The sequence below is a fragment of the Maylandia zebra genome, linkage group LG5, assembly GCF_041146795.1.
Source record: "Maylandia zebra isolate NMK-2024a linkage group LG5, Mzebra_GT3a, whole genome shotgun sequence".
Classification (NCBI taxonomy): Eukaryota; Metazoa; Chordata; class Actinopteri; order Cichliformes; family Cichlidae; genus Maylandia; species Maylandia zebra.
In genome coordinates, this window is record NC_135171.1 from 18,284,166 (window position 1) to 18,309,313 (window position 25,148).

At 41.6% G+C, this 25,148-nt stretch overlaps 15 non-coding genes across 15 annotated transcripts; all 15 read left to right on the plus strand.

The window, feature by feature from the left end:
• Positions 1-15,652: 15,652 nt before the first annotated feature.
• trnaf-gaa (transfer RNA phenylalanine (anticodon GAA)) lies at positions 15,653-15,725 on the plus strand. The gene has a single exon. It is a non-coding gene; the product is annotated as a tRNA-Phe (tRNA).
• A 1,015-nt stretch (positions 15,726-16,740) lies between these two features.
• Positions 16,741-16,813, plus strand: trnaf-gaa (transfer RNA phenylalanine (anticodon GAA)). The gene has a single exon. It is a non-coding gene; the product is annotated as a tRNA-Phe (tRNA).
• A 1,015-nt stretch (positions 16,814-17,828) lies between these two features.
• trnaf-gaa (transfer RNA phenylalanine (anticodon GAA)) lies at positions 17,829-17,901 on the plus strand. Its single transcript has one exon. It is a non-coding gene; the product is annotated as a tRNA-Phe (tRNA).
• A 1,015-nt stretch (positions 17,902-18,916) lies between these two features.
• Positions 18,917-18,989, plus strand: trnaf-gaa (transfer RNA phenylalanine (anticodon GAA)). The gene has a single exon. It is a non-coding gene; the product is annotated as a tRNA-Phe (tRNA).
• Positions 18,990-19,416: 427 nt separating this feature from the next.
• On the plus strand, positions 19,417-19,489 carry trnak-uuu (transfer RNA lysine (anticodon UUU)). Its single transcript has one exon. It is a non-coding gene; the product is annotated as a tRNA-Lys (tRNA).
• Positions 19,490-20,004: 515 nt separating this feature from the next.
• trnaf-gaa (transfer RNA phenylalanine (anticodon GAA)) lies at positions 20,005-20,077 on the plus strand. Its single transcript has one exon. It is a non-coding gene; the product is annotated as a tRNA-Phe (tRNA).
• Positions 20,078-20,504: 427 nt separating this feature from the next.
• Positions 20,505-20,577, plus strand: trnak-uuu (transfer RNA lysine (anticodon UUU)). Its single transcript has one exon. It is a non-coding gene; the product is annotated as a tRNA-Lys (tRNA).
• A 520-nt stretch (positions 20,578-21,097) lies between these two features.
• Positions 21,098-21,170, plus strand: trnaf-gaa (transfer RNA phenylalanine (anticodon GAA)). The gene has a single exon. It is a non-coding gene; the product is annotated as a tRNA-Phe (tRNA).
• A 427-nt stretch (positions 21,171-21,597) lies between these two features.
• Positions 21,598-21,670, plus strand: trnak-uuu (transfer RNA lysine (anticodon UUU)). Its single transcript has one exon. It is a non-coding gene; the product is annotated as a tRNA-Lys (tRNA).
• Positions 21,671-22,185: 515 nt separating this feature from the next.
• Positions 22,186-22,258, plus strand: trnaf-gaa (transfer RNA phenylalanine (anticodon GAA)). Its single transcript has one exon. It is a non-coding gene; the product is annotated as a tRNA-Phe (tRNA).
• Positions 22,259-22,685: 427 nt separating this feature from the next.
• On the plus strand, positions 22,686-22,758 carry trnak-uuu (transfer RNA lysine (anticodon UUU)). The gene has a single exon. It is a non-coding gene; the product is annotated as a tRNA-Lys (tRNA).
• Positions 22,759-23,273: 515 nt separating this feature from the next.
• Positions 23,274-23,346, plus strand: trnaf-gaa (transfer RNA phenylalanine (anticodon GAA)). The gene has a single exon. It is a non-coding gene; the product is annotated as a tRNA-Phe (tRNA).
• Positions 23,347-23,773: 427 nt separating this feature from the next.
• On the plus strand, positions 23,774-23,846 carry trnak-uuu (transfer RNA lysine (anticodon UUU)). The gene has a single exon. It is a non-coding gene; the product is annotated as a tRNA-Lys (tRNA).
• A 520-nt stretch (positions 23,847-24,366) lies between these two features.
• Positions 24,367-24,439, plus strand: trnaf-gaa (transfer RNA phenylalanine (anticodon GAA)). The gene has a single exon. It is a non-coding gene; the product is annotated as a tRNA-Phe (tRNA).
• A 427-nt stretch (positions 24,440-24,866) lies between these two features.
• trnak-uuu (transfer RNA lysine (anticodon UUU)) lies at positions 24,867-24,939 on the plus strand. The gene has a single exon. It is a non-coding gene; the product is annotated as a tRNA-Lys (tRNA).
• The last annotated feature ends 209 nt before the right edge of the window (positions 24,940-25,148 follow it).

Below are 25,148 nucleotides of genomic sequence, written 5' to 3' on the forward strand. Positions count from 1 at the left end.
TGATATACTTCTTGTACAGTTATGAATACTAAATCTACCAGGGGAGTGGCTGACTTTAAACACTGTTGGAGACAATCGAGGTTCCACCCAGAAATACTGTTTTTCTTAAATCAATGTGAAGATTATGCAAACTGCCATTAGACAGAACAGAGGTACAGCGCTTAGGAAAGAGAGAGACAGAAAGTGGTAAGTCAATCGGCGAGGACAGAGGGATTCTGCCAATTATGAGGCACAGTAGTCTGTTTTCTGGAAATGGCATTCCAGTGACTCAAAATGGTACTGAGTAGTGTTTATGGTATAAGGCATATATATATTTATAAGGCATAACTGAGCTCCTGGACACTCTGAGGGGAAACCTGGCAGCATCAGATGGACTGAAATATAATGCATCAGAGGTATTGTATTGGTCAGCCGACTGTGGAGGGCAGTCAGTGGTGTCACTTCCTTAATCCTCCAGGAAATGCCTGCATATTCTTCCCACACAAGGCCACGAACTGCGTGCAGCATTCGATACTGTTGACCATAATATCCTATTAGAGCGATTAGAACATGCTGTAGGTATGTATCATATCTATCTAATAGACTACAATTTGTACATGTAAATGGAGAGTCCTCTTCACACACTGAGGTTAATTATGGAGTTCCACAGGGTTCAGTGCTAGGACCAATTCTGTTTACATTATACATGCTTCCCTTAGGCAGTATCATTAGAAGACATAGCATACATTTTCACTGCTATGCAGATGACACCCAGCTCTATCTATCCATGAAGCCAGATAACACACATCAATTAGTTAAACTGCAGGAATGTGTTAAAGACATAAAGACCTGGATGGCCGCTAACTTTCTGCTTCTTAATTCAGATAAAACTGAGGTTATTGTACTCGGCCCTGAAAAGCCTAGAAATATGGTATCTAACCAGATTCTTACTCTGGATGGCATTACCTTGGCCTCCAGTAACGCTGTGATGAACCTTCAAATCATTTTTGACCCGGATATGTCCTTCAACACACATATTAAACAAATATGTAGGACTGCTTTCTTCCATTTGTGCAACATCTCTAAAGTTAGAAATATCCTGTCTCAGAGTGATGCTAAAAACTAGTTCATCCATTTATTACTTCCAGGCTGGACTACTGCAATTCGTTATTATCAGGATGTCCAAAAACACTCCCTGAAAACCCTTCAGCTAATCCAAAATGCTGCAGCAAGAGTACTGACAGGGACTAGAAAGAGAGAGCATATTTCTCCTGTTTTGGCTTCCCTTCATTGGCTTCCTGTTAAATCCAGAATTGAATTCAAAATCCTGCTCCTCACATACAAGGTCTTAAATAATCAGGCCCCATCTTATCTTAATGACCTTGTAGTACCATATCACCCTATTAGAGCACTTCGCTCTTGCTCTGCAGGCCTACTTGTTGTTCCTAGAGTATTTAAAAGTAGAATGGGAGGGAGAGCCTTCAGTTTTCAGGCCCCTCTTCTGTGCAACCAGCTTCCAGTTTGGATTCGGGAGACAGATGCGCAGAGCCATTGCAGGGGGGTCGGGGAATGAATAAAAACAAAAGAATGCTTGGACACTGGACAGGATAATGGACAGGTTTTTGACGAGTCTCCCACACAAATGGAAAGCAAGAGATGAAGGATTCCCAAATATGTTTCCAAACAAACTTCCTTTCAAGCCAAATACTAGAAAATATGAAGAAGCATATCTTCCCTTTGGCTTCACCTGCACAAGTGCCAAGGTAGGTCTCTGCGACAGAATTAGTTTCCCCTGCGTCACGCAAAAACAGAATCCCACATTCTTGATTTTTAGTTCACAAACACTTCCTGTAATGACTAACTACTCCTGACATTTTGGAGATGTTAGCTGTTTATACAGTAAAGTTACAGTGGGATACAAATAATATCAGGCTGATCCTGCCATAACTTGTTCCCCCTGTACAAATCACGGACAAACTATTGTTAGGTGGTGGGGGGTTGCGAAGATTTTTCTTGTAAAACAAAGGGGGACCTTGAAAAAAGTTTGGGAACCACTGCATTAGAAGATACCAGGCCCTCAAGCTAACCTAGTGAAGTCTGTTTCTGATTGTTTAGTCAGACACCAGAGTCTGAATGCATGTGAATGGGTAAATGTGAGAATGAGGTAAAGTGCCTTTACATGATCCATTCAATAATCTACTTTTTTACTATGTACAGCACTTTGGCCAACCTGTGTTGTTTTTAAATGTGCTTTTATGAAGAGGAAGGGAGAGAGGACGGTCCCTTCTGGTGCCGTCCTCTCTCCCTTCCTCTTCACCCTCTACACGACAGATTTCAGCCACTGCACAGAGACCTGCCATCTTCAGAAGTTTTCTCTGCAGCGGTTGGATGCATCAGCAGAGATGATGAGACAGAGTACCGGGCTGTGGTCGACTCCTTTGTCACGTGGTGGGAGCAGAATTGTCTTCAGCTCAACGTGGCAAAGACCAAGGAACTGATCGTGGACTTCAGGAAGACCAGGAAACACTCGACCCCTGTTTCAATCCAGGGGGTCAATATTGACATTGTGGAGGACTACAAATACCTTGGAGTATACATTGACAATAAACTGGACTGGGCGAAAAACACCACAGCACTTTACAGGAAGGGCCAGAGTCTCTATTTTTTGAGGCGACTGAGGTCCTTCAACATCTGCCGAACAATGCTCAGGATTTTCTACAAGTCTGTTGTAGATAATTCCCTCTAAGCTTTTCACCAAGTTGACGGATCTAGGACTCAGCTCATCACTGTGTCAGTGGATCCTCAACTTCCTCACAGACAGACCCCAATCAGTGAGGGTGGGAAAACAAGTCTCCCCCTCCATCTCACTCAGCACTGGAGTGCCTCAGGGCTGTGTTTTAAGCCCCCTGCTGTACTCACTGTACACTTATGACTGTGTAGCCACATCCGACACCACCTCCATTGTCAAGTTTGCTGACGACACTGCTGTTGTGGGCCTGATCTCCGACAACATCGAGACGGCCTACCTGGAGGAGATTAGGAACCTGGAGACCTGGTGCCAGGAGAATAACCTCCTCCTAAACATCAGCAAGACTAAGGAGCTGATCGTGGACTTCACTACAAAGCAGGCGAGGAATTACAAACCCCTCATCATCAGTGGCACGCCAGTGGAGAGAGTGGACAGTTTCCGATACCTGGGTGTCCACATCACTCAGGACCTCTCATGGTCCTGCCACATCAACACCCTGGTTAAGAAAGCCCGTCAGCGTCTCTTCTTCCTCAGAAGACTTAGAGACTTCCATCTGCCACTGAAGGTGCTCAAGAACTTCTACTCCTGCACCATCGAGAGCGTCCTGACGGCAAACATCTGCACCTGGTTTGGGAACAGCACCAAGCAGGACAGATGAGATCTGCAAAGGGTGGTGCGCTCGGCAGAACGCATCATTCAATCAGAGCTCCCTGACCTGCTGTCCATCTACACCAAGCGGTGCAAGTCCAAAGCTAGGAAGATTATGATGGACCTCTCCCATCCCAACAATGGACTCTTCTCACTGTTGAGGTCTCGGAAGCGCTTCCGCTCCCTTAAGGCCAAAACAGAGAGAATGAGGAGGAGCTTCTTCCCCCAGGCTATTCGGGGCCTGAACCAGGTGTAGGACTGGACTCTCCCAAACACGTCACTATAAGACTGGACTCTCACACACGTCACCACACGCACCACCACACATTTCCTATAATCCTATAATTCCTATAATTTATAATCCTTATCTTTATAATCTCTTCTGCTATTTGCACATTCTTTACTGTAAATTCCTAAGTGAATTTGTAATTTTTGTAGTAAACTGTAAATTGTAAATATTGTAAAACTTTTCTCCTGTCATTTAATGGTCGGGCATTGTACAGCTACAAGCATTTCACCCCCATGTCATACTGTGTATGGTTCTGTGTGTGTGACAAATAAAATTTGAATTTGAATTTGGCCAGTGCAATCTTCTATGCCGTTGTGTGCTGGGGGAGCAGGCTGAGGGTCGCTGATGCTAACAGACTCAATAAACTGATCTGTAAGGCCAGTAATGTTGTAGAGATGGAGCTGGACTCCCTTAAGGTGGTGTCAGAGAGGCGGATGTTGTCCAAAATAAAGACAATGTTGGATAATACCTCCTACCCACTCCATGACATGCTGGTCAGTCACAGGAGCATTTTCAGTGAGAAACTGAGAGTACCAAAAAGCACCACTGAACGACATAGGAAAACCTTCCTGTCTGTGGCCATCTCCCTGTACAATTCATCCACTTAACACACTGTATACTGCAATAGCTACACCCTTTTTGCACACACTCTCCTCTTGGACCAACAGATATTGATCCTGCTGGTGGTTTAAAGCCCTGTCCAGGTTTTCAAGAGTAACTAGAAAAATTTGCATTTCCTGCGAAAATGCTGTGTGGATGCCTTAACGCTGAAGATGTCTGCAGAAAAAAGCTCAAAAAGTTGAAAAAAAAAAAAAGGTTGCCCTGAGCAGGATTCAAACCTGGCCCTCCTGGTCTAAGGGCAGCTATTTAGCTCACTGAGCCAAAGTCATTCTCACAAAGAAGAGGTGGAGAGATTGACAATTGTGCTGAAATGAGCAGAAGCTGCTGAGAATTGTGCTGATAAGAGGTGGAAAGGCTGAAAATGTTTCAGAAGAGGTGAATAAGCAGAATTTGGGCAGAAAAGAGGTGAAAACTCTGAAAATTTTGCTGAAAAGAGTTCAATCAGCAGAATTTCTTCTGAAAAGAGTTCAATCAGAAGAATTTTGCTGAAAAGAGTTTTTTTCTGAAAACAGCAGAAAAAACTGAAAATTTTGCTGAAAAGAGTTGAATGAGCAGAATTTGTGCTGAAAAGAATTCAATGAGCAGAATTCTGCTGAAAAGAGGTTTTTGCTGAAAACAGCTGAAAAAGCTGGTATTTGTGCTGAAAAGTGGTGGAAAAAAAAGAAAATTGTCTTGAAAAGGGGTGAAAAAGCTTAAATTTGTGTTGAAAAGAGTTAACAAAGTTTAACTGTTGACTGAAAGAAATGTTGCCATAAGCGGGATTTGAACCCAGGCCTCCCAGTCTGAGAACGGACGCTTATCTCACTGAGCTAAAACACAGCTCAGTCCAGCATGCAAAATCAGTGAGGCCATTGATAATGTGTTCCATTCATTTCAATGGTCAAAAGTCATAACAAACATCAGCAGAAATAGCAGAATATTTTAAAGTTTAAACATAGTATTTCTTCTAAAACTTAGTATTTATACTAAATAATTTTTTTTTCCTGCCAAATCATAGCATTTGTGCTGGAACATAGAATATTCTGCCAAATCCTACAATTTGTGCTAAAACATTATTTATGATTTAGCAGAAACACTGGGACTTGGTAGAAATACTATGATTTACATGAAATACTTTGACTTAGCAGAAGTACTACAATCTAGGAAAAAAGTACTACAGCATAGCAGAAATTCTATCATTGAGCAGAATTACTAGGATTTAGAGGAAATACTAAGATTTGGCACAAACACTGATGTGGCTCAAGAACCTTTATTGTGCAGTTATACTATGATTTGGAAGAAATACTATGCTTTGGCACAAATACTATGATTTGGAAGAAATACTATGTTTTAGCACAAATACTATGATTTGGCTCAAATACTATGATTTACCAGTAATACTATGTTTTGGAACAAATACTACACTTTGTCACAAATACTATAATTGAGTACAAGTACTATAAGTTTACAGAAATACTATGATTTAGCAGAAATGCAGTGTTTTTGCAGAAACACTGTAATTTCGCTTAAATAGTATAAAATAGCAGTAATACTATGATTTGGCAGAAATACTACTTTTTAGCACAAATACTATTGTACAGAATGGTGTACGTCAGTTTAATGCTGGGTGGTGCTGCAATAGTAACTATCCTTGGTCAGAAGGAGAGGCTGACATCCAGAGATTAGATTACCACAGGTGGAGTTTATTGCGGTCAGATGGATGGTACAGGGAGGTATGGCATACAGTAGGAGGATGTGGAGAGGTGATATGGTGTGGTTTCTATGATTAAGAACAGGGTATGCATTACAACATGCATACAGATTAAAGATTAAGAAAACTGGCAACAAATTCCTCCACTACAAATCAGTCTGATGCCACTTTTTACAGGGTTCACGTTTACTAAGGCACTACCCAAAAGGCGCCACAAGAGGGCACTCCAACACAAGAGATGACCTATTTACACTGATGCACTTAGTAAACAGCCCCTACTTAGCCACTACATAATACAGTGATATTACAGTATACAAATTCACACAAATACTATGATTTGGCAGAAATACTATGACTGAGTAGTAATACTATAACATAACAGATTTCCTAAAAAAAACTATTAAATTGCAGTAATTCTATGACTTGGCAGAGATACTACATTTTAGCACAAATACTATAACAACGCAAAAATACTATGACTTAGTAGTAATACTATAACATAACAGTTTAATGTTCTTGCACAAATACCACAATATGGCAGAAATACTATGTTTTAGCACAAATACTGTGATTTGGTATGAATACTATGATTTGGCACACATACTATATTCCGCAGATACACTATAACATAACAGATATTCTACGACTTAGTAGTAATACTATAACATAACAGAATTATTAATTTGGCACAAATACCACGATTTGGCAAAAATGCCATGATTCAGCACGATTATGATGACATGGCAAAAATACTATGATTGGGTACAAATACTATGATTTGGCAATAATACTGCGTTTTAACAACAACTACTGAGATTTGATTGAAATACTATGATTTAGAAGAAATACTATGACTCCATACAAATACGATGATTTGGCAGGAATACTCTGATTTGGCACAAATACTATGATTTAGTACAAATACTATGATGGGGCAGAAGTACTATGTTTCAGTACAAATACTATGATTTGGCAGGAATACTCTGATTTGGCAGAAATACTCTGATTTAGCAGAAGTACTATCTTTTGGTAGAAATTCCTGCTAAAAGATACTATTTCTGCGTTTTTAGCAGAAATACTGTAATTTGGCATAAATACTATGACTATGAGGCATGGCATACAGTAGGAGGATGTGGAGAGGTGATATGGTGTGTTTTCTATGATTAAGAAAACTGGCAACAAATTCCTCCACTACAAATCAGTCTGATACCACTTCTTACAGGGTTCACGTTTACTAAGGCACTACCCAAAAGGTGCCACAAGAGGGCACTCCAACACAAGAGATGACCTATTTACACTGTAAACACTCCCTACTTAGCCACTACATACTACAGTGATATTACAGTATACAAATTCACACAAATACTATGATTTGGTAGAAATACTATGACTTAGTAGTAATACTATAACATAACAGATTTCCTAAAAAAACTATGAAATTGCAGTAATTCTATGACTTGGCAGAGATACTACGTTTTAGCACAAATACTATAACAACGCAGAAATACTATGACTTAGTAGTAATACTATAACATAACAGTTCAATGTTCTTGCACAAATGCCACAATATGGCAGAAATACTATGTTTTAGCACAAATACTGTGATTTGGTATAAATACTATGATTTGGCACAAATACTATATTCCGCAGATACACTATAACATAACAGATATTCTACGACTTAGTAGTAATACTATAACATAACAGAATTATTAATTGGGCACAAATACCACGATTTGGCAAAAATACTATGATTGGGTACAAATACTATGATTTGGCAATAATACTGCATTTTAACACAACTACTGAGATTTGATTGAAATACTATGATTTTGAAGAAATACTATGACTCCATACAAATGCGATGCTTTGGGACAAATACTATGTTTTGGTTCCAATACTATGAAGTGCAACAAATACTATGATTTAGCACAAGTACTATGATTTAGTACAAATACTATGATTTAGCAATAATACTCTGATTTAGCAGAAGTACTATCTTTTGGTAGAAAATCCTGCTAAAAGGTAGTATTTCTGCGTTTTAGCAGAAATACTGTAATTTGGCTTAAATACTATGATTTGGCATAAATACTATGCCTTAGTAGTAATACTATAACATAAGAGATATACTATGGTTTTGCAGACATACTATGTTTTTGCACAAATACCACGATTTGGCACAAATGCTATGATTTAGCAGAAATACTATGATTGGGTACAAATACTATGATTTGGCAATAATACTGCGTTTTAACAACAACTACTGAGATTTGATTGAAATACTATGATTTAGAAGAAATACTATGACTCCATACAAATACGATGCTTTGGCACAAATACTATGATTTGGCACAAGTACTATCATTTAGTACAAATACTATGATTGGGCAGAAGTACTATGTTTCAGTACAAATACTATGATTTGGCAGGAATACTCTGATTTGGCAGGAATACTCTGATTTAGCAGAAGTACTATCTTTTGGTAGAAATTCCTGCTAAAAGGTACTATTTCTGCGTTTTAGCAGAAATACTGTAATTTGGCATAAATACTATAATTTGGTATAAATACTGTGATTTGGCACATATAATATATTCAGCACATATATTATAAAATAACAGAAATATTATGATTTGGCCCCAAAACCATGATTTTGCACAAATACCATGATTTGGCAAATATACTATGATTTTTCAAAAAATACTATGATTTAGCAGAAGTACTAAGATGTAGTAGAAGTACTTTGCTTTAGCAGAAATACTATGATTGAGGAGTAATACCTAAACATAGGAGAAATATTGATACACAGACACACATACTCTGACAGTAAAGGGAACAGGAGCTGTGGAGAGTCTGGGCTTGGTATATGTAGGTCAGTTAAATTAGCTGCACCTGCTGTAGTCAGCCCTTACACACACAGACACAGAGAGAGGTGTGAGTTTTCTTCAGTGTATTTCTGACATTCAGGATTCCCCTCGAACAAATGGCCATAATTTCCTAACCGTAGAGGCTAGAACGGTCATTCAGACATTGTTTTGTTCAGAAGAGATGGGGGAATCTTCAGGTCTTCATAATTCAGAGATAAAATATAAATTATTAAAGATATATGACTTGTAATACACTGTAACTGAGTAGAGGCGAATCAAAAACTGCCTTGACTTGCCCTCAAACAACGCTTTGTAACTCGAAATCTATTTGGAGTATCGATATCATTCTTTCACCATAAGAAACAGCAGGCTTTGGTGAACAGTCATGGAAATTTTCAGAGCTCTGTGGAAATCCATCAAAAAGATATGATGAGAGAAATAAGTGCCTCATTTCCAGAATTTGAATTCTGATGAAATCTGAGCGAGGGACAAATTTCCACCCCTCAAACAAGTCTAACTCATCTCAGAACGGTAATAGGTGAGAAAATAATTCTTGAATTGTGAGCATCAGGAGTGTCTGAAGATATACGGGGACAAGCCTCATGTCTTAACTTTGCTTCGTTAAGGAGATATGACAATTTGAAAATGCCTCTCATTAGAGAAATCCAGCGGTGATTTTGAACAAACTCTCCATTGACTTTATATGGAGAGTTTTCTGACCTTGTGTTAGTCTGAGGAGATTTGCGAAAGTTCTATGAATACCACAACAATGATAGTGACATTTTCTGAAAGCCAGCAAAGATACCTACGTTTTGATGTATAATTTGTGGGGATTGAGTGGAAATTGAGCGAGTAGCAAGAAGTTGTTTGGACATGAAGAGAAAATTCAAACAGTTTCACTGTCCCCTCTGAGTTAATTGCATAGCAACCATAGCAACGCATGTATTTTCTGAAAAATCACAATTTTGCAACTGAAGACTTAAAGAGAGATAAGATTAAAACGGTAGAAGATCTGAAAAAGCTGAATCACACAGGAATAGCCCAATAATTTGAGAACGTTTTAAAGTTTGAATGGAGTTTCTAGGTGAAAGTATGAGGCAGTAGTTAAGTTTCAAAGACAAGAAAGTTTTAGCAAAATTGTGGAAGTTTCCCATTCATTTCAATGGGACAAATTAAAGGAAAAAAGTGTAATATTTTAAAAAGTATAATAGTAATAAACACCAAAAGTCATAGCCGGCATTAGCAGAAAGAGCAGAACAGTTTAGAGTTTGAACGGTGAAAATAGCACAAAAATTGTGGAAGTAGTTCTGCGGCGAAAAGTGTACGGAAACACCCGGAATAATAAAGAATAAAGAGAAACAGGAACTCAATAGTGTGGATGCCCATTGAGGGCATCCACACAATTACCTCTCTCCTGTCATCTCACAGCAAACTGTCTGGCATTCTGTCAATGCCAAGTATTGATGTGCCATACTGGAAAAGGTGAACAACTGTTGTGTGCAGATATTACCTAACACTACCAGTAGTGACACTGACCCGAGCCAAATGCAAATCTAGTAAGAAAGATGAAAAGAGAAAAAAAAAAGTTTGGTAGTTGCTTTATTGTTTGCCCGCTAGTAGACCTGTTGTTAATTTCATTACCACCAAAGAAAGATTAAACTAATTAACAAACCCCTATGCTATTTAACTGACCATTAACATAATAATAACAATAATAATAATAATTAGTTTGATTTTTAGCAATTTTCTGGAAGAGAATGACATTCATACAGCTCATACTGACATCTTCAAGTGCTACAAGCCACATTTTAAACATTTGTGTACATCACATCACTAATGAACCTAACATATGTCTTTGGATTGTACAAGGTAAATGTAGGGCCCAGAACAAATTCTTATTGGCACAGTGAGAGCATGCAAAGTCTTAGAGAACCACTGCACTCAAAAAAAGGAAATTCCTACTTTTGTTAAGTCTGGATTGACAATCCACAATCGAGGTAGTTTGCAGTGGGTTCTCTCTGGGTACTCTGGTTTCCTCCCACGGTTAAAAGTTATGCAGTTATTTTCACCAATTAGGGTAATTGGTGAAAGTTCTCTCTGTGTTAGCCCTGCAATAGGCCTGTGACGTGTCCATGATGTACCCTGGGTCTCACCCTATCACATCTGGGATAGGCCCCAGGCCCCCCTCAGCCCTGATAAAGATAAGATCAATGGATGGAGTGGAATTTGTTATAAATCCATTAAACTTTTATGTTAACCAGACTCCATACTTTGTTGAACATTGTGTAATATAAAGATAAAATGTAGTTTTCAAGTGACCACGTAGTAATGGGGTAAAAGTTATGAATAGTGTTGGAATAAATTGAGACAATTGTGAAGGATTAAAATATTCCAAGAGCTCCAATTACTTCATCTAAACATGTTTCAGTCACATTGTATCAACACAAAATACACAGGTTTATCGAATATGAATAACTTGTGTTGATTTAACTTTGTTGTTTAAGTTACTGCCAAAGCAAAACATCTGTGTGCAACCAGTGTCCACTATGTGGACATAGTATGCATCATCGTGTGCTGCACATCAATGCTGCACCTTATCCCAGCTGTAAAATTTTCAAGATTCTTTCAAAAGACGCCTCAGTAAGTAGATAATTTGAAGTTCTATTTTTTGTTCACATTGTGACCCTGACTCTTACACAGTGATTATGGCAGCATTTCATGTTCTATTTGTTGTTAGATATTCTTTTTTGTTCTAATGTATAACTTTGTTGAAAACATTTCCCATGTAAACAAGATATTATTACCAAGTAACACATCTGGTTGCACATACAACACACATTGGGGAAAAGCAGAACTCCCTCTGTGTAACAATGGAGCAGCTAGGGGATTCAATACTCATACTCACTCACACCTTTAATGGAAGAAGTGTGAGGCCTCTCGATACCATTGCATCAATCAAACACCTTGGCTGCATCAGACAGCCAAGGTGTTTACAGTTGTACAGTTGGAAACCTAAAATCAGAGACAAGCCCACTCTGACTGACAGAGTCATTTCTTTATCTTGAAGTGATATCTGCTGGTCAGAGGTATGCATCACTGGATCATAATTCTCAAATAATATGAATAATTAAATACAGTATTTTAGTTCCATTCATTTAGCTGGGTTAGACAGTCAATATACAGGTGCATTTCTGTCGTGAATTAGGAAATATCATAATGGAAAAAGACCCTAACTGTCTGGTAAAAGGGAAGAACTGTCATGGTTGGCTGTGTGGCAGGCGGGCAAGCAGGAGTGGTGGATCCAAAATGCAGGACTCAGACACAGAAGTTCAACTTAAAGCGCAGCTTTAATGCTGGAAACCCTCTTACTAACTAAAGGCATCAAAAGACAAACAAAAACGCTGGTGGACTAAAACACTGAAGCAGAAAACACTGAACTGGAACTGGAAACAAAACACTGGCAAAACACACACAGCTTGTTGAGGGTACGACGCAACACTGACTCAGAGAAACACAGGGTCTAAATACACTGGGAAGTAACGAGGAGAATGAGACACAGAAGGAGAGCACAGCTGGGGGAAATTAGAACTGACGAGACAAGCAAAGCAGGACACATTCACATAAGTCACGGACCTTCAAAGTAAAACAGGAAGGATCACACAGAGACGCGAACTTGACACCGTGGAGACAGCAACTAAGAAACACAGAGACATAAACCATAAGGCAGAGGACTCTAAGAACCGAGAGACACAGAGGGGAACTCAAACATGCAGACACAGACTTACACAGAACAGAGGGGACAGAGAGAAACGAGAAGGGCAAGGGATCGAAACTAGAAACCATAGAATGACTCACACCAAGTACAATAATACTAAAATCACAAAGAACTAAAACGCTGGGTCAGGAGACCCAGGACCCTGACAAGAACGGGTCCAAGCATCCAAAAGATGAAGGCAGTTTTGTTTTTGGTAGTGGCTTTCCAAATACATCCTTAAATATTGAGAGCTATACCTAAACTTGACAAAGATATCCCAATACCAATATTAGGGATTATATTTAAGAATTTTCTAAATGCTGGAGGGATGTAAATTGACATTAGGATTGAAAAGGATGTCAGGTGACACATTCATTTATTTTGTTTAACAGAAACAAATGTACAGTTTTCAGTATCCCAAGCACCGAGATCATCGCCTGAGCATAGTCAGAGGATCCGCTGTCATCACCAGCAACCTCATCATCACCAGCAACCAAATCATTAGTGGAACTCCATCTCAGCATCTGGCCTCCTGCCCTGTCAATGTCCGGCTTTGCCACCTGAGGTGCCTCATTGGTCAGCTACCAATGAATTATCTCAGCTACCAGCCTCCTGCTAAGCTGTCTGATTGGACATGTTACCTCAGTGCCGATCTCTGGAGTTTCCTCATCCCTACTGCCACTGGCCCATCAGCTGAGCTCCAGGGTTTCTTCGCCTTCATTATTTGCCACATGGCTGGCCTTCAGAATTGCTCCATCTCTACTGTTGGCCTTCCTGCCAACTTCAAGAGTTACTCCATCTCTGCTGCTTTCCACCTGGTTGGCACTCCTCCTGAACTTTTTTTTTTTTTAATTTTTAATTTTGAACAACAAAAACAAACAAACAGAACCCAACAAAAATATAAGAGGAAGAAATTGGGGTACTGTTCCAGGCATCAAACAAATAGAGAGATATAAGCTGAATTAAGTGACAGAATCTTCAAGCCTTTGCTTATATTTATACCATTTAGTCCAATGCTGTTGAAAAAGATGACCTTTTAGTCGTAGAAAGATAGTCAGTCTCTCCATCAGATGTATTTCCTCTATAATCTCTAGGACTTGCTCCGGGGAGGATCTTTCTTAAGCCAATTCCTTGTTATGGCCTTTTTAGATGCGAGCAACAGGATTTTAAAAATATATCTGTTAGATTTGTATTGTTGGATTGTCCTTTATGCCTAGAAATATATATTTAGATATGCTTAGAAGTATATAATCATTTGTAGACTGAAAGAATGTCTCATCCTAGGAGGTCTGTAACAACTCTGTGTAGCATGAAGAGGGGGTGCGTTCACTCCTCTCCAGAGTGTTCTGGCATAGATCACACACCCCTTGGGATCATGAGACCAGCAGGTTTAGGGAAGTTGTTTATGGGGTCACACTCTGACCCTACACGTCATATGTTAATGAGCCTATGTATATTCATGTAACCTAAATAAAAGAGCAGTGTTACGGGGGAACGGACGAGAGCAACTGGGGTCAAGCGAAGGAACGGCCTTTGTCCAGTTCTCTCCCGTGCACGAGAAACATAAAGAACTTTGCCTACTTGTGTCTTGCTTTGCTGTGCAGTTGAATTGTCTTGAACATTCCAGCGAATAGGTTTAAGCTACAAACCTATTAATATCTGTCCTTTTTTAGAATCTAATCTCTAGGTAGCAAGCTGTCAATGGAAAATTGTACTTAGTAGTCAGTATAATCTTTCAGTGATATAAGTTCGCATATGGTAGAATACTGCATGCAGTTATTTGTATTAGGAAATATTTAACCATGTATGCTTAGAGGCGTATAATCAATTGTGTAGTGACAGGATGTGTGATCTCTAGCAGGCTGCAAAAGGCTTGCATTCCTGGAATGCACACCTACATCCTGGGAGCATGGGAAGAGGTCGTACCTTGTTTTATTGTTTTAACGTAGCTATGTCTGTTTTAGTCTAAGTGCCTTTTGTTGTGATGAACTGCTGGACTTCTTCACTGTGTTATCTAGGGTGAACCATCTAGGGTGAGGGGGAGACTACCCTCTTTATGACCAAGGATGTTCCTTTTGTGCTGTTATATACCCCTTTGATCAGCAGGACCCCACACACACACACACACGCACACACACACACAAGCACCCACTGAGGTATAAATAAAGACCGGGGCAGTTTCTCAGTGCGAGTCTCAGTTCTGGAGATTGCCCTTGCTAGCAAGAAGTTCTGTGTGTTTCTCTTCTCTGAGTCTTTACTGAAGAAGTGTTTTAGAGTATATTTCTTTACACAAACCCAGTAAGAAGATCCTGGGATCCTTAGGGATGGCATAGATCATGATGTCATCTGTTAACTTGGATATAAAAAGAAGGCAGTTGTGTACTCATCCAAAAGACACTTCAACCGTTGCCTACTGGTGGTGGTCAAAGGGCCCGGTGGCGCCAGTGTCCGGCAGCCTCGCCTCTGTCAGTGCGCCCCATGGCAGCTGTGGCTACAATGTAGCTTGCCATCACCAGTGTGTGAATGGGTGGAACACTGGTTGTGTAAAGCGCTTTGGGGTCCTTAGGGACTAGAAAAGCGCTATACAAATACAGGCCATTTACCATTTACAAAATAATCTAATTGGAGTTTTCCACTCAAATTCCCTCTACCTTTTGGAACTAGTTGATGTTTGTTGTGTGATATACATTGAGAGCCAATCACACTCTGACAGTCCAATTTTCAACTTGTTGTTGCCATTTTGTTTTTGTAGTCCTTGGTAGAGTTAGACACGGTTTTGGTAGGCAGACCTCCTTGCCCTGGGGAGGAGGCGCTCTTTATTTCTGTATTGTAAAAATGATGTCCAGATCCATATTTTCCAGATTAAATTCTGTTTTAAATTTTTTAAACGATTTAAGAGAGCAAAGTTCATCACAGTTCACTGTTAAATCCAAAGCTTAAAAGTTCACTTCACATTGATCCAGTGTCTCAGAATGGCAGCTGTAGTGCAGTTTGGCCAGCTGTAGACCTGACTGGTGATTAGAATGCAATTTTTGAGCACTTTCCATTGCAAAACGTGCCGAAATAGCTCAGCTGGGAGAGCGTTAGACTGAAGATCTAAAGGACCCTAGTTCGATCCTGGGTTTCGGCAAAGCTATTTTGGTCACCATCTAGGGCTTGGTAGGTTTGTTGGTAGGACTTCATTATACGGCCTACAACTACGTGGATCATTGCCATCAAATGAGAAAACAAACACAGATGGTGCAGCTTGCAAACGTCCATCAAGTGGAGGTGGAATTTGAAGAAGGTCCTCCTTCAGAAGCTCCCAGGCCTCACCCATTATACCATTGACTTACCTAGGGCTTTGTAGGTTGGGTGATCACACGTCATAATACAGCCTAGCGATGTTTCCCCTAGAATCAAATCCTTCCCTTGGCTCTTGTCTGAAATGACCATTTAATAATATCTAACTGCAAACCCTCACCAGTACCTACAGTAAAATGAGAGGATAAGAGATCACGTTTTTACAGAAAAGATAGACAATATGTGTCCCAGAGGACAAACACGTGACTCTTGATACCTGGGTAGCTCAGATGGAAAAGCATCAGACTTTTAATCTGAGGGTCCAGGGTTCAAGTCCCTGTCCAGGTGTCTCCTTTGGATCCTTGCCCTTCCATGGCTTTACCTAACAAGCTCAGTTGTTCTTGATAGTTCTGTGACCTCATTGTCATCTTTAGCAAAGTCCATAGACTGCAGGTGGGATGACGATATGGGATTTGTGGATATCAGGGACAGAGGCCTCTTTCAGATAATCCCACCGTACAAGCTCTGTAAAGAATCTTTTCCTGCCCCTCGGTCCAACTCACCGCCAGTTGGTTCTCAGCTCAGCTCCTTTGCGAAACCCGGTGTCTAAGACATGCCAATCTCACCAAATCCGCCCTGGGTTTCTCGACACGTTACACTTTCACTTTTTTTCTGTCTTGCTTTGGGTGGGACAACATTTAAGAGAGCAAAGTTCATCACAGTTCACTGTTAAATCCAAAGCTTAAAAGTTCACTTCACATTGATCCAGTGTCTCAGAATGGCAGCTGTAGTGCAGTTTGGCCACCTGTAGACCTGACTGGTGATTAGAATGCAATTTTTGAGCACTTTCCATTGCAAAACGTGCCGAAATAGCTCAGCTAGGAGAGCGTTAGACTGAAGATCTAAAGGACCCTAGTTCGATCCTGGGTTTCGGCAAAGCTCTTTTGGTCACCATCTAGGGCTTGGTAGGTTTGTTGGTAGGACTTCATTATACGGCCTACAACTACGTGGATCATTGCCATCAAATGAGAAAACAAACACAGATGGTGCAGCTTGCAAACGTCCATCAAGTGGAGGTGGAATTTGAAGAAGGTCCTCCTTCAGAAGCTCCCAGGCCTCACCCATTATACCATTGACTTACCTAGGGCTTTGTAGGTTGGGTGATCACACGTCATAATACAGCCTAGCGATGTTTCCCCTAGAATCAAATCCTTCCCTTGGCTCTTGTCTGAAATGACCATTTAATAATATCTAACTGCAAACCCTCACCAGTACCTACAGTAAAATGAGAGGATAAGAGATCACGTTTTTACAGAAAAGATAGACAATATGTGTCCCAGAGGACAAACACGTGACTCTTGATACCTGGGTAGCTCAGATGGAAAAGCATCAGACTTTTAATCTGAGGGTCCAGGGTTCAAGTCCCTGTCCAGGTGTCTCCTTTGGATCCTTGCCCTTCCATGGCTTTACCTAACAAGCTCAGTTGTTCTTGATAGTTCTGTGACCTCATTGTCATCTTTAGCAAAGTCCATAGACTGCAGGTGGGATGACGATATGGGATTTGTGGATATCAGGGACAGAGGCCTCTTTCAGATAATCCCACCGTACAAGCTCTGTAAAGAATCTTTTCCTGCCCCTCGGTCCAACTCACCGCCAGTTGGTTCTCAGCTCAGCTCCTTTGCGAAACCCGGTGTCTAAGACATGCCAATCTCACCAAATCCGCCCTGGGTTTCTCGACACGTTACACTTTCACTTTTTTTCTGTCTTGCTTTGGGTGGGACAACATTTAAGAGAGCAAAGTTCATCACAGTTCACTGTTAAATCCAAAGCTTAAAAGTTCACTTCACATTGATCCAGTGTCTCAGAATGGCAGCTGTAGTGCAGTTTGGCCACCTGTAGACCTGACTGGTGATTAGAATGCAATTTTTGAGCACTTTCCATTGCAAAACGTGCCGAAATAGCTCAGCTAGGAGAGCGTTAGACTGAAGATCTAAAGGACCCTAGTTCGATCCTGGGTTTCGGCAAAGCTCTTTTGGTCACCATCTAGGGCTTGGTAGGTTTGTTGGTAGGACTTCATTATACGGCCTACAACTACGTGGATCATTGCCATCAAATGAGAAAACAAACACAGATGGTGCAGCTTGCAAACGTCCATCAAGTGGAGGTGGAATTTGAAGAAGGTCCTCCTTCAGAAGCTCCCAGGCCTCACCCATTATACCATTGACTTACCTAGGGCTTTGTAGGTTGGGTGATCACACGTCATAATACAGCCTAGCGATGTTTCCCCTAGAATCAAATCCTTCCCTTGGCTCTTGTCTGAAATGACCATTTAATAATATCTAACTGCAAACCCTCACCAGTACCTACAGTAAAATGAGAGGATAAGAGATCACGTTTTTACAGAAAAGATAGACAATATGTGTCCCAGAGGACAAACACGTGACTCTTGATACCTGGGTAGCTCAGATGGAAAAGCATCAGACTTTTAATCTGAGGGTCCAGGGTTCAAGTCCCTGTCCAGGTGTCTCCTTTGGATCCTTGCCCTTCCATGGCTTTACCTAACAAGCTCAGTTGTTCTTGATAGTTCTGTGACCTCATTGTCATCTTTAGCAAAGTCCATAGACTGCAGGTGGGATGACGATATGGGATTTGTGGATATCAGGGACAGAGGCCTCTTTCAGATAATCCCACCGTACAAGCTCTGTAAAGAATCTTTTCCTGCCCCTCGGTCCAACTCACCGCCAGTTGGTTCTCAGCTCAGCTCCTTTGCGAAACCCGGTGTCTAAGACATGCCAATCTCACCAAATCCGCCCTGGGTTTCTCGACACGTTACACTTTCACTTTTTTTCTGTCTTACTTTGGGTGGGACAACATTTAAGAGAGCAAAGTTCATCACAGTTCACTGTTAAATCCAAAGCTTAAAAGTTCACTTCACATTGATCCAGTGTCTCAGAATGGCAGCTGTAGTGCAGTTTGGCCACCTGTAGACCTGACTGGTGATTAGAATGCAATTTTTGAGCACTTTCCATTGCAAAACGTGCCGAAATAGCTCAGCTGGGAGAGCGTTAGACTGAAGATCTAAAGGACCCTAGTTCGATCCTGGGTTTCGGCAAAGCTCTTTTGGTCACCATCTAGGGCTTGGTAGGTTTGTTGGTAGGACTTCATTATACGGCCTACAACTACGTGGATCATTGCCATCAAATGAGAAAACAAACACAGATGGTGCAGCTTGCAAACGTCCATCAAGTGGAGGTGGAATTTGAAGAAGGTCCTCCTTCAGAAGCTCCCAGGCCTCACCCATTATACCATTGACTTACCTAGGGCTTTGTAGGTTGGGTGATCACACGTCATAATACAGCCTAGCGATTTTTCCCCTAGAATCAAATCCTTCCCTTGGCTCTTGTCTGAAATGACCATTTAATAATATCTAACTGCAAATCCTCACCAGTACCTACAGTAAAATGAGAGGATAAGAGATCACGTTTTTACAGAAAAGAAAGACAATATGTGTCCCAGAGGACAAACACGTGACTCTTGTTACCTGGGTAGCTCAGATGGAAGAGCATCAGACTTTTAATCTGAGGGTCCAGGGTTCAAGTCCCTGTCCAGGTGTCTCCTTTGGATCCTTGCCCTTCCATGGCTTTACCTAACAAGCTCAGTTGTTCTTGATAGTTCTGTGACCTCATTGTCATCTTTAGCAAAGTCCATAGACTGCAGGTGGGATGACGATATGGGATTTGTGGATATCAGGGACAGAGGCCTCTTTCAGATAATCCCACCGTACAAGCTCTGTAAAGAATCTTTTCCTGCCCCTCGGTCCAACTCACCGCCAGTTGGTTCTCAGCTCAGCTCCTTTGCGAAACCCGGTGTCTAAGACATGCCAATCTCACCAAATCCGCCCTGGGTTTCTCGACACGTTACACTTTCACTTTTTTTCTGTCTTACTTTGGGTGGGACAACATTTAAGAGAGCAAAGTTCATCACAGTTCACTGTTAAATCCAAAGCTTAAAAGTTCACTTCACATTGATCCAGTGTCTCAGAATGGCAGCTGTAGTGCAGTTTGGCCAGCTGTAGACCTGACTGGTGATTAGAATGCAATTTTTGAGCACTTTCCATTGCAAAACGTGCCGAAATAGCTCAGCTGGGAGAGCGTTAGACTGAAGATCTAAAGGACCCTAGTTCGATCCTGGGTTTCGGCAAAGCTCTTTTGGTCACCATCTAGGGCTTGGTAGGTTTGTTGGTAGGACTTCATTATACGGCCTACAACTACGTGGATCATTGCCATCAAATGAGAAAACAAACACAGATGGTGCAGCTTGCAAACGTCCATCAAGTGGAGGTGGAATTTGAAGAAGGTCCTCCTTCAGAAGCTCCCAGGCCTCACCCATTATACCATTGACTTACCTAGGGCTTTGTAGGTTGGGTGATCACACGTCATAATACAGCCTAGCGATTTTTCCCCTAGAATCAAATCCTTCCCTTGGCTCTTGTCTGAAATGACCATTTAATAATATCTAACTGCAAATCCTCACCAGTACCTACAGTAAAATGAGAGGATAAGAGATCACGTTTTTACAGAAAAGAAAGACAATATGTGTCCCAGAGGACAAACACGTGACTCTTGTTACCTGGGTAGCTCAGATGGAAGAGCATCAGACTTTTAATCTGAGGGTCCAGGGTTCAAGTCCCTGTCCAGGTGTCTCCTTTGGATCCTTGCCCTTCCATGGCTTTACCTAACAAGCTCAGTTGTTCTTGATAGTTCTGTGACCTCATTGTCATCTTTAGCAAAGTCCATAGACTGCAGGTGGGATGACGATATGGGATTTGTGGATATCAGGGACAGAGGCCTCTTTCAGATAATCCCACCGTACAAGCTCTGTAAAGAATCTTTTCCTGCCCCTCGGTCCAACTCACCGCCAGTTGGTTCTCAGCTCAGCTCCTTTGCGAAACCCGGTGTCTAAGACATGCCAATCTCACCAAATCCGCCCTGGGTTTCTCGACACGTTACACTTTCACTTTTTTTCTGTCTTACTTTAAGAGAGCAACTTTGCTCTTTAAGAGAGCAAAGTTCATCACAGTTCACTGTTAAATCCAAAGCTTAAAAGTTCACTTCACATTGATCCAGTGTCTCAGAATGGCAGCTGTAGTGCAGTTTGGCCAGCTGTAGACCTGACTGGTGATTAGAATGCAATTTTTGAGCACTTTCCATTGCAAAACGTGCCGAAATAGCTCAGCTGGGAGCGCGTTAGACTGAAGATCTAAAGGACCCTAGTTCGATCCTGGGTTTCGGCAAAGCTATTTTGGTCACCATCTAGGGCTTGGTAGTTTTGTTGGTAGGACTTCATTATACGGCCTACAACTACGTGGATCATTGCCATCAAATGAGAAAACAAACACAGATGGTGCAGCTTGCAAACATCCATCAAGTGGAGGTGGAATTTGAAGAAGGTCCTCCTTCAGAAGCTCTCAGACCTCACCCATTATACCATTGACTTACCTAGGGCTTGGTAGGTTGGGTGATCACACGTCATAATACAGCCTAGCGATGTTTCCCCTAGAATCAAATCCTTCCCTTGGCTCTTGTCTGAAATGACCATTTAATAATATCTAACTGCAAATCCTCACCAGTACCTACAGTATAATGAGAGGATAAGAGATCACGTTTTTACAGAAAAGAAAGACAATATGTGTCCCAGAGGACAAACACGTGACTCTTGTTACCTGGGTAGCTCAGATGGAAGAGCATCAGACTTTTAATCTGAGGGTCCAGGGTTCAAGTCCCTGTCCAGGTGTCTCCTTTGGATCCTTGCCCTTCCATGGCTTTACCTAACAAGCTCAGTTGTTCTTGATAGTTCTGTGACCTCATTGTCATCTTTAGCAAAGTCCATAGACTGCAGGTGGGATGACGATATGGGATTTGTGGATATCAGGGACAGAGGCCTCTTTCAGATAATCCCACCGTACAAGCTCTGTAAAGAATCTTTTCCTGCCCCTCGGTCCAACTCACCGCCAGTTGGTTCTCAGCTCAGCTCCTTTGCGAAACCCGGTGTCTAAGACATGCCAATCTCACCAAATCCGCCCTGGCTTTCTCGACACGTTACACTTTCACTTTTTTTCTGTCTTACTTTGGGTGGGACAACATTTAAGAGAGCAAAGTTCATCACAGTTCACTGTTAAATCCAAAGCTTAAAAGTTCACTTCACATTGATCCAGTGTCTCAGAATGGCAGCTGTAGTGCAGTTTGGCCAGCTGTAGACCTGACTGGTGATTAGAATGCAATTTTTGAGCACTTTCCATTGCAAAACGTGCCGAAATAGCTCAGCTGGGAGCGCGTTAGACTGAAGATCTAAAGGACCCTAGTTCGATCCTGGGTTTCGGCAAAGCACTTTTGGTCACCATCTAGGGCTTGGTAGGTTTGTTGGTAGGACTTCATTATACGGCCTACAACTACGTGGATCATTGCCATCAAATGAGAAAACAAACACAGATGGTGCAGCTTGCAAACGTCCATCAAGTGGAGGTGGAATTTGAAGAAGGTCCTCCTTCAGAAGCTCCCAGGCCTCACCCATTATACCATTGACTTACCTAGGGCTTTGTAGGTTGGGTGATCACACGTCATAATACAGCCTAGCGATGTTTCCCCTAGAATCAAATCCTTCCCTTGGCTCTTGTCTGAAATGACCATTTAATAATATCTAACTGCAAATCCTCACCAGTACCTACAGTAAAATGAGAGGATAAGAGATCACGTTTTTACAGAAAAGAAAGACAATATGTGTCCCAGAGGACAAACACGTGACTCTTGTTACCTGGGTAGCTCAGATGGAAGAGCATCAGACTTTTAATCTGAGGGTCCAGGGTTCAAGTCCCTGTCCAGGTGTCTCCTTTGGATCCTTGCCCTTCCATGGCTTTACCTAACAAGCTCAGTTGTTCTTGATAGTTCTGTGACCTCATTGTCATCTTTAGCAAAGTCCATAGACTGCAGGTGGGATGACGATATGGGATTTGTGGATATCAGGGACAGAGGCCTCTTTCAGATAATCCCACCGTACAAGCTCTGTAAAGAATCTTTTCCTGCCCCTCGGTCCAACTCACCGCCAGTTGGTTCTCAGCTCAGCTCCTTTGCGAAACCTGGTGTCTAAGACATGCCAATCTCACCAAATCCGCCCTGGGTTTCTCGACACGTTACACTTTCACTTTTTTTCTGTCTTACTTTGGGTGGGACAACATTTAAGAGAGCAAAGTTCATCACAGTTCACTGTTAAATCCAAAGCTTAAAAGTTCACTTCACATTGATCCAGTGTCTCAGAATGGCAGCTGTAGTGCAGTTTGGCCAGCTGTAGACCTGACTGGTCATTAGAATGCAATTTTTGAGCACTTTCCATTGCAAAACGTGCCGAAATAGCTCAGCTGGGAGAGCGTTAGACTGAAGATCTAAAGGACCCTAGTTCGATCCTGGGTTTCGGCAAAGCTATTTTGGTCACCATCTAGGGCTTGGTAGGTTTGTTGGTAGGACTTCATTATACGGCCTACAACTACGTGGATCATTGCCATCAAATGAGAAAACAAACACAGATGGTGCAGCTTGCAAACGTCCATCAAGTGGAGGTGGAATTTGAAGAAGGTCCTCCTTCAGAAGCTCCCAGGCCTCACCCATTATACCATTGACTTACCTAGGGCTTGGTAGGTTGGGTGATCACACGTCATAATACAGCCTAGCGATGTTTCCCCTAGAATCAAATCCTTCCCTTGGCTCTTGTCTGAAATGACCATTTAATAATATCTAACTGCAAATCCTCACCAGTACCTACAGTAAAATGAGAGGATAAGAGATCACGTTTTTACAGAAAAGAAAGACAATATGTGTCCCAGAGGACAAACACGTGACTCTTGTTACCTGGGTAGCTCAGATGGAAGAGCATCAGACTTTTAATCTGAGGGTCCAGGGTTCAAGTCCCTGTCCAGGTGTCTCCTTTGGATCCTTGCCCTTCCATGGCTTTACCTAACAAGCTCAGTTGTTCTTGATAATTCTGTGACCTCATTGTCATCTTTAGCAAAGTCCATAGACTGCAGGTGGGATGACGATATGGGATTTGTGGATATCAGGGACAGAGGCCTCTTTCAGATAATCCCACCGTACAAGCTCTGTAAAGAATCTTTTCCTGCCCCTCGGTCCAACTCACCGCCAGTTGGTTCTCAGCTCAGCTCCTTTGCGAAACCCGGTGTCTAAGACATGCCAATCTCACCAAATCCGCCCTGGGTTTCTCGACACGTTACACTTTCACTTTTTTTCTGTCTTACTTTAAGAGAGCAACTTTGCTCTTTAAGAGAGCAAAGTTCATCACAGTTCACTGTTAAATCCAAAGCTTAAAAGTTCACTTCACATTGATCCAGTGTCTCAGAATGGCAGCTGTAGTGCAGTTTGGCCAGCTGTAGACCTGACTGGTCATTAGAATGCAATTTTTGAGCACTTTCCATTGCAAAACGTGCCGAAATAGCTCAGCTGGGAGAGCGTTAGACTGAAGATCTAAAGGACCCTAGTTCGATCCTGGGTTTCGGCAAAGCTATTTTGGTCACCATCTAGGGCTTGGTAGGTTTGTTGGTAGGACTTCATTATACGGCCTACAACTACGTGGATCATTGCCATCAAATGAGAAAACAAACACAGATGGTGCATCTTGCAAACGTCCATCAAGTGGAGGTGGAATTTGAAGAAGGTCCTCCTTCAGAAGCTCCCAGGCCTCACCCATTATACCATTGACTTACCTAGGGCTTTGTAGGTTGGGTGATCACACGTCATAATACAGCCTAGCGATGTTTCCCCTAGAATCAAATCCTTCCCTTGGCTCTTGTCTGAAATGACCATTTAATAATATCTAACTGCAAATCCTCACCAGTACCTACAGTAAAATGAGAGGATAAGAGATCACGTTTTTACAGAAAAGAAAGACAATATGTGTCCCAGAGGACAAACACGTGACTCTTGTTACCTGGGTAGCTCAGATGGAAGAGCATCAGACTTTTAATCTGAGGGTCCAGGGTTCAAGTCCCTGTCCAGGTGTCTCCTTTGGATCCTTACCCTTCCATGGCTTTACCTAACAAGCTCAGTTGTTCTTGATAGTTCTGTGACCTCATTGTCATCTTTAGCAAAGTCCATAGACTGCAGGTGGGATGACGATATGGGATTTGTGGATATCAGGGACAGAGGCCTCTTTCAGATAATCCCACCGTACAAGCTCTGTAAAGAATCTTTTCCTTCCCCTCGGTCCA